Raw genomic sequence first — 7,251 nt, 5'->3', positions numbered from 1 at the left:
GTGAGAAAATACATTTTTCTTTAAGCCACCTAGTCTGTGGTTTACTGATATGACAGCCCAAGCTGATGAAAACATGATAGTATGGAGTATCAGTGCCCTCTTCACCACTAGAAATAGAGTCATTAGTGCCTTTAAGTTTGATCGGCTTAGAGAAACATTTCTGGAATCCCCAGAGCCAATTTAGAAACCTCAACCTTAAGACTGCATTCCTCTAGAACCACTCCTGGTATCAAAATGTGTGTCAGTCAGAGTTCTCCACAGAAACAGAACTATATCTGTGAGATCTATATATTAAATGTATACATTTATATTATTTATGAAACATGCATTATATGTTATATACATTATATATATTACATATATTATAAATTTTGTGTGTGTGTGTATATATATATATACATATATATGTGTGTGTGTGTATATTTATATACATATATATATATGTGTGTGTGTATATATATATATAAAATTTATTTCAAGGAATTGGCTCATGCAATTGCAATTGCAGGAGATGGCAAATGTGAACACTGTAGGGCAGACCAGCAGGCTGGAAACTCTTGGGCAGGAATTGACATCTGACATGCTTTGGCTCTGTGTCCCCACCCAAATCTCATCTTGAATTGTACTCTAGTAATTTCCATGTGTTGTGAGAGGGACGTGGTGGGAGATAATTGAATCATGGGGCTGGTCTCCCTCATACTGTTCTTGGTGAATACTCTCATGAGATCTGATAGTTTTAAAAATGGGAGTTTGCCTGGACAAGCTCGCTCTCTCTGCCTGCTGCCATCCATGTAGGATGTGACTTGCTCCTCCTTGCCTTCCACCATGATTGTGAGGCCTCCCCAGCCACATGGAACTGTAAGGCCATTAAACTTCTTTCTTTTGTAAATTGCCCAGTCTCAGGTTTGTCTTTATTTTAGCTTAAAACAGACTAATATAACATCTTTATCTTGAGACAGAATTTGTTCTTTCTCAGGGAAACATCAGTTTTTTGCTTTTAAGGCATTCTAAATGATTAGGTGATGCCCACACACATTATAGAACTTAAAATCAACTGATTGTTAAGTATTGGCCACATCTACAAAATACCTAGCAACACCTAGATTAGAATTTGACTGATTACTTGGGTACTGTATCCTGGCCGAGTTGACACATAAAAGTAAACATCACAACTGCAGAGTAGTGGGTAGAAGTGTCAAGAAAAGGTTCTCACCCCAGCCAGCCAGGCATCCTGATGGGCTTAAAGGTTGTCCCCCTTGTTCCTTTTACAGAACAGCTTAAAAAGGCACTATGACAGGGGCTCAAATGTTATCAAACTCTATTGGGAGGAAGAGAGGGAGTGGTTATTAGAGTACATTGACTTATAAACCATCTTGGAATTTTTTCACATAACAGTATTGCCGAGGGGTTTACCAAGAGAACAAGGTAAACAGCAAAAATTCCCATATGTGGTTTTTCTAGCAAGCATACACATGATTCTGGTTACAAATGCCTGCCAGCTTTTTCTACTAAGGCAGCTTTTTGCAGAAATGTTTGGTTTAACAAGCCCTACACATGCTCCTTTTCAGAGCACTGTCCTTCCAACATGACTATTTCAATAATGGCTCACATTCTATTGATTTCCTCCAAAGGACTATGGGTGATCATTAGAGGATTTTTAACGTATTGGCTCCAGGCTCCCAAGAAAATTTTTCCCTGGGTTCCTATTACATTCTCCTACATTTTTACAGCAGATTTGCTTTCAAAGAGCTTTCACATACAGTCCCACTTGATTTTCCCTATTCCTTTCTGTTATTCTGCTCCCCTGTATCTCTCTCTCTCTCTCCCCTCTCTCTCTCCACAATTCTACCTCCCTCCTCCCTCTTGGCTTCTAGTTCTTTTTCACCACTCAGCTTTCTGACTTTGCCTCCCTTGTCTCTCTCCTATTCTCTTCTGTCATTTTTTTTTTAACTGAGCATAGTGTGATTTTTTTTTTCTTTTTAGTAAATATTGGCTTAAGTTTCTTAATATATACTTTAGTGTCTGAGTAGATGCTATATTTTTTATTTTCTGTTTAAACATGAAATTAATATTTTATTGATTTTTTTCTTGCTTATGTGTGCCCCCCTCTCTTGCCTGCAGCTGTGTAATAGCTTTCTGCTTTACCTTGGCTAAAATCTGTTCTCTCCTGATAAGACCAAGGCTGCCTTAGACATTGGACACAGTAGCCACAGGGCCATGAGTTCATGACAATTTTAGGGGACCACAAAAATGTTTTAATTTCTTTTAATATCAGAAGAAAAATGAATATAGTTTTGTCTGGATTATCTTAATCTTTTCGCCAGTGCTATAATAAAATTTATATATGTGTCTATTTATCTACTATATATGTATCTATTATCCCCCTGTCTTCTATCTGTCTTATAGAAAAAGGGACCGACAGAGGTGCCCAAGACCCGTGGGAATCATAAAGCAGCCCTGTATGAAACAAAGTGAATTACTCTTTTATGACTTCCTGTTGCATTTAGGATAAAGACCAAAATCCTTCCAGGTCAGAGAAGGCTTTTTAAACCCTTCAGCCCCATTTTATACCTTTCTGCCTCAAAATCACCTATTGTATGAAATACGTCCTTTCAGTTTCTGGACAAACCTAACCTGTTCCCCCTCAGAGCCTCCTCTGTCTGGAACATTCTTCTCCGACTAGTCTTTGGCCTTCTGTCCATTCTTCAGGCTTCAGTTAAAATGCTACTTCCTTGGGGGACTCTTCCCCACCATGCTTTTTATAAGCCCCTTTCCATAACTCTAGAACTGTAACTGTAATTCAAATGGTGTGTGTGTGTGTGTGTGTGTGTGTGTGTGTGTGTGTGTATATATATATATATATATATATTTTTTTTTTTTTAGATGGAGTCTCACTGTGTTGCCCAGGCTGAGGTGCAGTGGCACAATCTCAGCTCACTGCAACCTCTGCTTCCCGAGTTCAAGCAATTCTCGTGTCTCAGCCTCTCGAGTAGCTGGGTGTGCCACCATGATGTGCCACCATGCCCAGCTAATTTTTTTTTTTTTGTATTTTTAGTAGAAACAGGGTTTCACCATGTTGGCCAGGCTGGTCTGGAACTTCTGGCTTCAAGTGATCCACCCGTCTTGGCCTCCCAAAGTCCTGGGATTACAGGCATGAGCCAATGCACCTAGCCCAAATGGTATAATATTGATTACTCAGTTGTTTGATGATTATTAGTTTAATGTTTACTCTCCCCTTTCACAGTACGGCCTCCGAAGGAAAGGCCATTGTCCGTTTTGATCACCAATGTAGCCCAAGACCCTAGAATACTGCCAGGCCTGAGCTTTCAGACAATATTTCAAAGCAAGTTAATCGCTTTCAATTGATTTAATATACTAATATATTTGAGAATGTTTATAAAAAAGAAACTAAAATGTTTCATTATATCTCAGTTTGAGGTATAATACTTCAGATTTCCTCTTCCTTTTAGAAAGAATTATTATTATTAGAAATAATTACTAGAAAAGGCATTAAATACTGTGTTAACTACGAGTTAAAAGTTAAACAGCAGACTTGACAACTCAGACTCAAAAACTCAAAGATAGGAAAGATGGTTTTAAAATCTTATTAATTTTACTTGAATCTTTGGAAATTGAATAATATTTTTTCCTTTTCTTTTCAGAGAAAAAAATATCCTAAGAGGCCAGGAGGGTTATTCCTATGAAATGTTTTTTTTTTTTGTTCTCCAAAGCTATTGTCAACTGGATTACACATTTTCCAAATAAAGTCTCTTATATAAGCTTTCCTTGGGATTTATCTTTATTGAAAGTGATATAACTTCAGATAGAGGCTGATTTGACCAAACAAATGACTGTGACTCAGTCTTCTGGTTGACCATTATCATGTAAGAAAACTCAGGTAATTCCAGGTAAACCAATTTTTTTTTTTTAGTGTTTAGTTGTTTGTGTATTTATTTATTTTTATTTTACTTTAAGTTCTGTGATACATGTGCAGAACGTGCAGGTTTGTTACATAGGTATACATGTGCCATGGTGGTTTGTCGGGGGCAAGGGGAGGGAGAACATTGGCACAAGTACCTAATTCGTGTGGGGCTTGAAACCTAGATGATGGGTTGATAGGTGAAACCAATGCCTTTTATGTGGTTTTGGCTTTGTTTTGATTCAGTTAGTTAAGAAAGCGTTTCTCTTGCTTAAGAGAAAAAGTATAATCTATTTTTCTTCCTGTGCATTCCTGTTGCTGACTGTGCAACCTGATTTCATGAAAGGTGGCCTGGACCTGGCAGCTCTATGCAAAGCACACCTAATAGAAACTTGATTTTAAGCAAGGCATGAATGAGTCCTCCCTGTCTCAGTGGATTATAGGCATCTTGGACCGTCTTCCCTATCTTGAGACAAAGATTTTCTACACATGGCAGCTGGAGGGCAAGCTAGGAGGCAGCTAACTAAATTTGCAATGTACTGGCAACAACTCCATTCTGTGAGAAGGGGAAAAGACCAAAGGTATTTCATTTGGTGTAAGCTGTTAACTTGTTGGAGAGATTCCAAAGAATGTTTTCGAAATATTACTGTGACTTTTAGTTTCTTTGTCATTTGAAAGTTGTGTTTATAAAACAAAAGACCAGGATTCATCTCAACCCTGTTGCATTAATACAAGTTGGTGAAGTCTGCCTTATCTATCTGTAAGAAAACAACAAGTCCTATTTTACATGATGAAGTTAAGCATTGGGATCTGAAAGTTTTAGGAAAAAGGCCAGATAAGAAATGCTGTAACAATTCTTAAGGGCTAGTCTCAGGGACTTTAAAGCCTGAAGCTACTTAAAGAAGCAGTTTGTTCATGACTGACACAGATATAACATTTCTTTTGCAAAGTGTGAGCTGGGAGTTAGGGTATTTCTCTTTTCAAAAGGAGGTAGGTCACCTTAAGCACTTTGGTCTGGCTTTGACTTGCCTGAGGGAGTCGAGGTTCAATAATTTTTCTCTTGGTCATGGAGGTTCTATATTTCTGCCTATATTAGGTTTAGATAAGAATATAATTTCATCTTAAAAGTCAATTGCTTTTTAAAATTCTTGCCAGCAACACGAAAACCCAAGAAATTCAATTAATAAAAAATGGAAGATACTGATTTTATTTATATTTACAAGATCTCTGAATAACTCAATAATATCAATGACTTAATTTGTTATCTATTTAGCCTGCAAAGAATGTAATAATCATAAGACCATAGCAAATAATATTCATTAAACATCAGACATATACTGAATATTACCATTATTGATAGAGTTTGAAAATAAACTGTGCTTTTGAGGTACTTAATCTAAGGCAATATACATTACTGACTTATTTGAAAAATGAAATAAATTCTTCCCCCTGCTGAGTAGATCTGTGGAATTAAACAATTCATTGGGACTCAGTTTTCTCATCTGTGAAATAATAAAATAAAAACTCAAAGTGAGCATTGGGGTATATTATCTCTAAGTTGCCTTCTAGCTCAATCACTTTATGATTCCAAGTAATATATCTTCATTCCAATGTAAATTTTTCCCATCAATAAAACACTTAACTGCTCATTTTACAAATATAACTTAAGCTTTGTAAGCCAGAGCTGCTAAAAAAGCAATGAGAGCCTAATTTGATGAAAGTGAACAAAAGTATTCAAATTTGACATATTGCCTTAACAAGTATTAATAAAAAATCAAATAATACACAATTCCCACTCTTCAGTGATTACAGAATAAGAAAGTACTATTACTGCTTTTCATGCATGCTACTTTTCTCTTTCCAATTACTGCTTAAATCAGTGGTAAAAAAATTTTCCCTTGAAATATGTTAGCAACTTCCTTCATTTTCTGCAATTAGAAATAACAAGTTTAAACGAAGAATCTGAAATAAATGTTACTGATAGCACTTTATCATTAGTGCCAGAATGAGATTTTAAAAGATAAGTCATTGCTATAACTCTTATGGTAAAAATCTATATTTGGAACAACATAGACTATATTTGAGAAAATATAGGCATAGCCCTTTAAATGATCCCAATATTGTAAAATAGCAAATCATTCTATAAGCTGCAAAGATCTCAGTCTTGTAGGAGAGTGACGGTGTGACTGCAGTGATCTGGGAGAGATGACAATTACAAGCAGAGAGGGACCATTTCTGTGCTAAATAGGTTAATTTTTGGCAGAGAGACTCTCCCTGATCTAGTAAAGTTAATGAGGCTTTTACTGAATTAAACCAACTTGGTGAGCTTTGCTAAAGCTTTGGAGGCTGTCAGAATTCTGCCAGCAATAGACACTTGAAGTATTTGAAAGAAAGAGAATAAGCATCTCTTGAATAATCAGGAACCACTTTAAAGATTATTAAATGTATAGGTGAACAGAATTAAGAAAATGAATAAATATTTTAATCAGAAGGCTAATTTTCAAAGAGTTTCAAAGCATAAAATGCTTTTCTTATTTTTTTCTTAAGCTTTTTACTATAATATTGATTGAAGAAAAATATAAAGAAGAAAGGGGCTAAACAATCAATGCCACAATTATTTAAAACCTAAGAGGTAAGAATGCCGTTATTATATAAAACCTAAGAGGTAGAAACTGTGTTTAATGACCTGTGCCTCTGTGATCTGAGGTTTCTCTTTCTAAAATTTGTCTCTTGCTGAGGAAATGTGACTGTAAGCTCATTCGCACAGATCGTTGTACAACCACAGAGATGATTCTAAGTAAAACTGTGACTTCAGCCTTTGCCTTGGGCTCCCAATTCAGCTTCTCTTCCCACATTCAAGTAATGTGCACTTCCCATTTCCCATGAATCCCTCCCTCCCACCAGCCACCCATTCCCCAGGATCTGCTGCTCTGACATCTATGTTTCATAATTAATAGGGTACACTCATGTTGGTAAGAAACCACAGGGGAATAAGTGTCCCAAATGGTCCATTCCTTTTACATCCTGTTATTTTCATCAATCATTATCGATAGTTCCCAGATTGGCAGATTTTATAGCCCAGTAAAAGTCCAACAACCACTGCAAAGTGGGAGAGTGAAGGGGAAAGAAAGAGCAGTAAAACAGAGCTATCGGTTCAGGATTGTGTTGATAAGAGGAGAACATTCTCACACATACACTCAAACATACACTCACACCCACAGCCACCCACAGCCCCCACAAACACCCCCACACACTCACAAACTGACACTCCTGCACACAGTCACGTACACTCATCCACACTGATATCCACACTCACAACCACAGCCACCCAC

At 36.8% G+C, this 7,251-nt stretch overlaps 1 long non-coding RNA gene across 1 annotated transcript in view; it reads left to right on the top strand.

Moving 5' to 3' along the window:
• Positions 1–3,500: 3,500 nt before the first annotated feature.
• Positions 3,501–7,251, top strand: part of LOC116528067 — a 7,899-nt gene continuing 4,148 nt past the window's right edge. Inside the window, exon 1 of the long non-coding RNA XR_004258840.1 lies at positions 3,501–3,908. This is a non-coding gene — a long non-coding RNA (uncharacterized LOC116528067). The remainder of the gene's footprint in view (positions 3,909–7,251) is intronic.

This window comes from Sapajus apella, unplaced genomic scaffold, assembly GCF_009761245.1.
Source record: "Sapajus apella isolate SASKATOON/1434 unplaced genomic scaffold, GSC_monkey_1.0 scaffold56, whole genome shotgun sequence".
Taxonomy (NCBI): Eukaryota; Metazoa; Chordata; class Mammalia; order Primates; family Cebidae; genus Sapajus; species Sapajus apella.
Note: the sequence above shows the minus strand (reverse complement) of the source record. Positions and strands in the feature narration are given on the sequence as shown.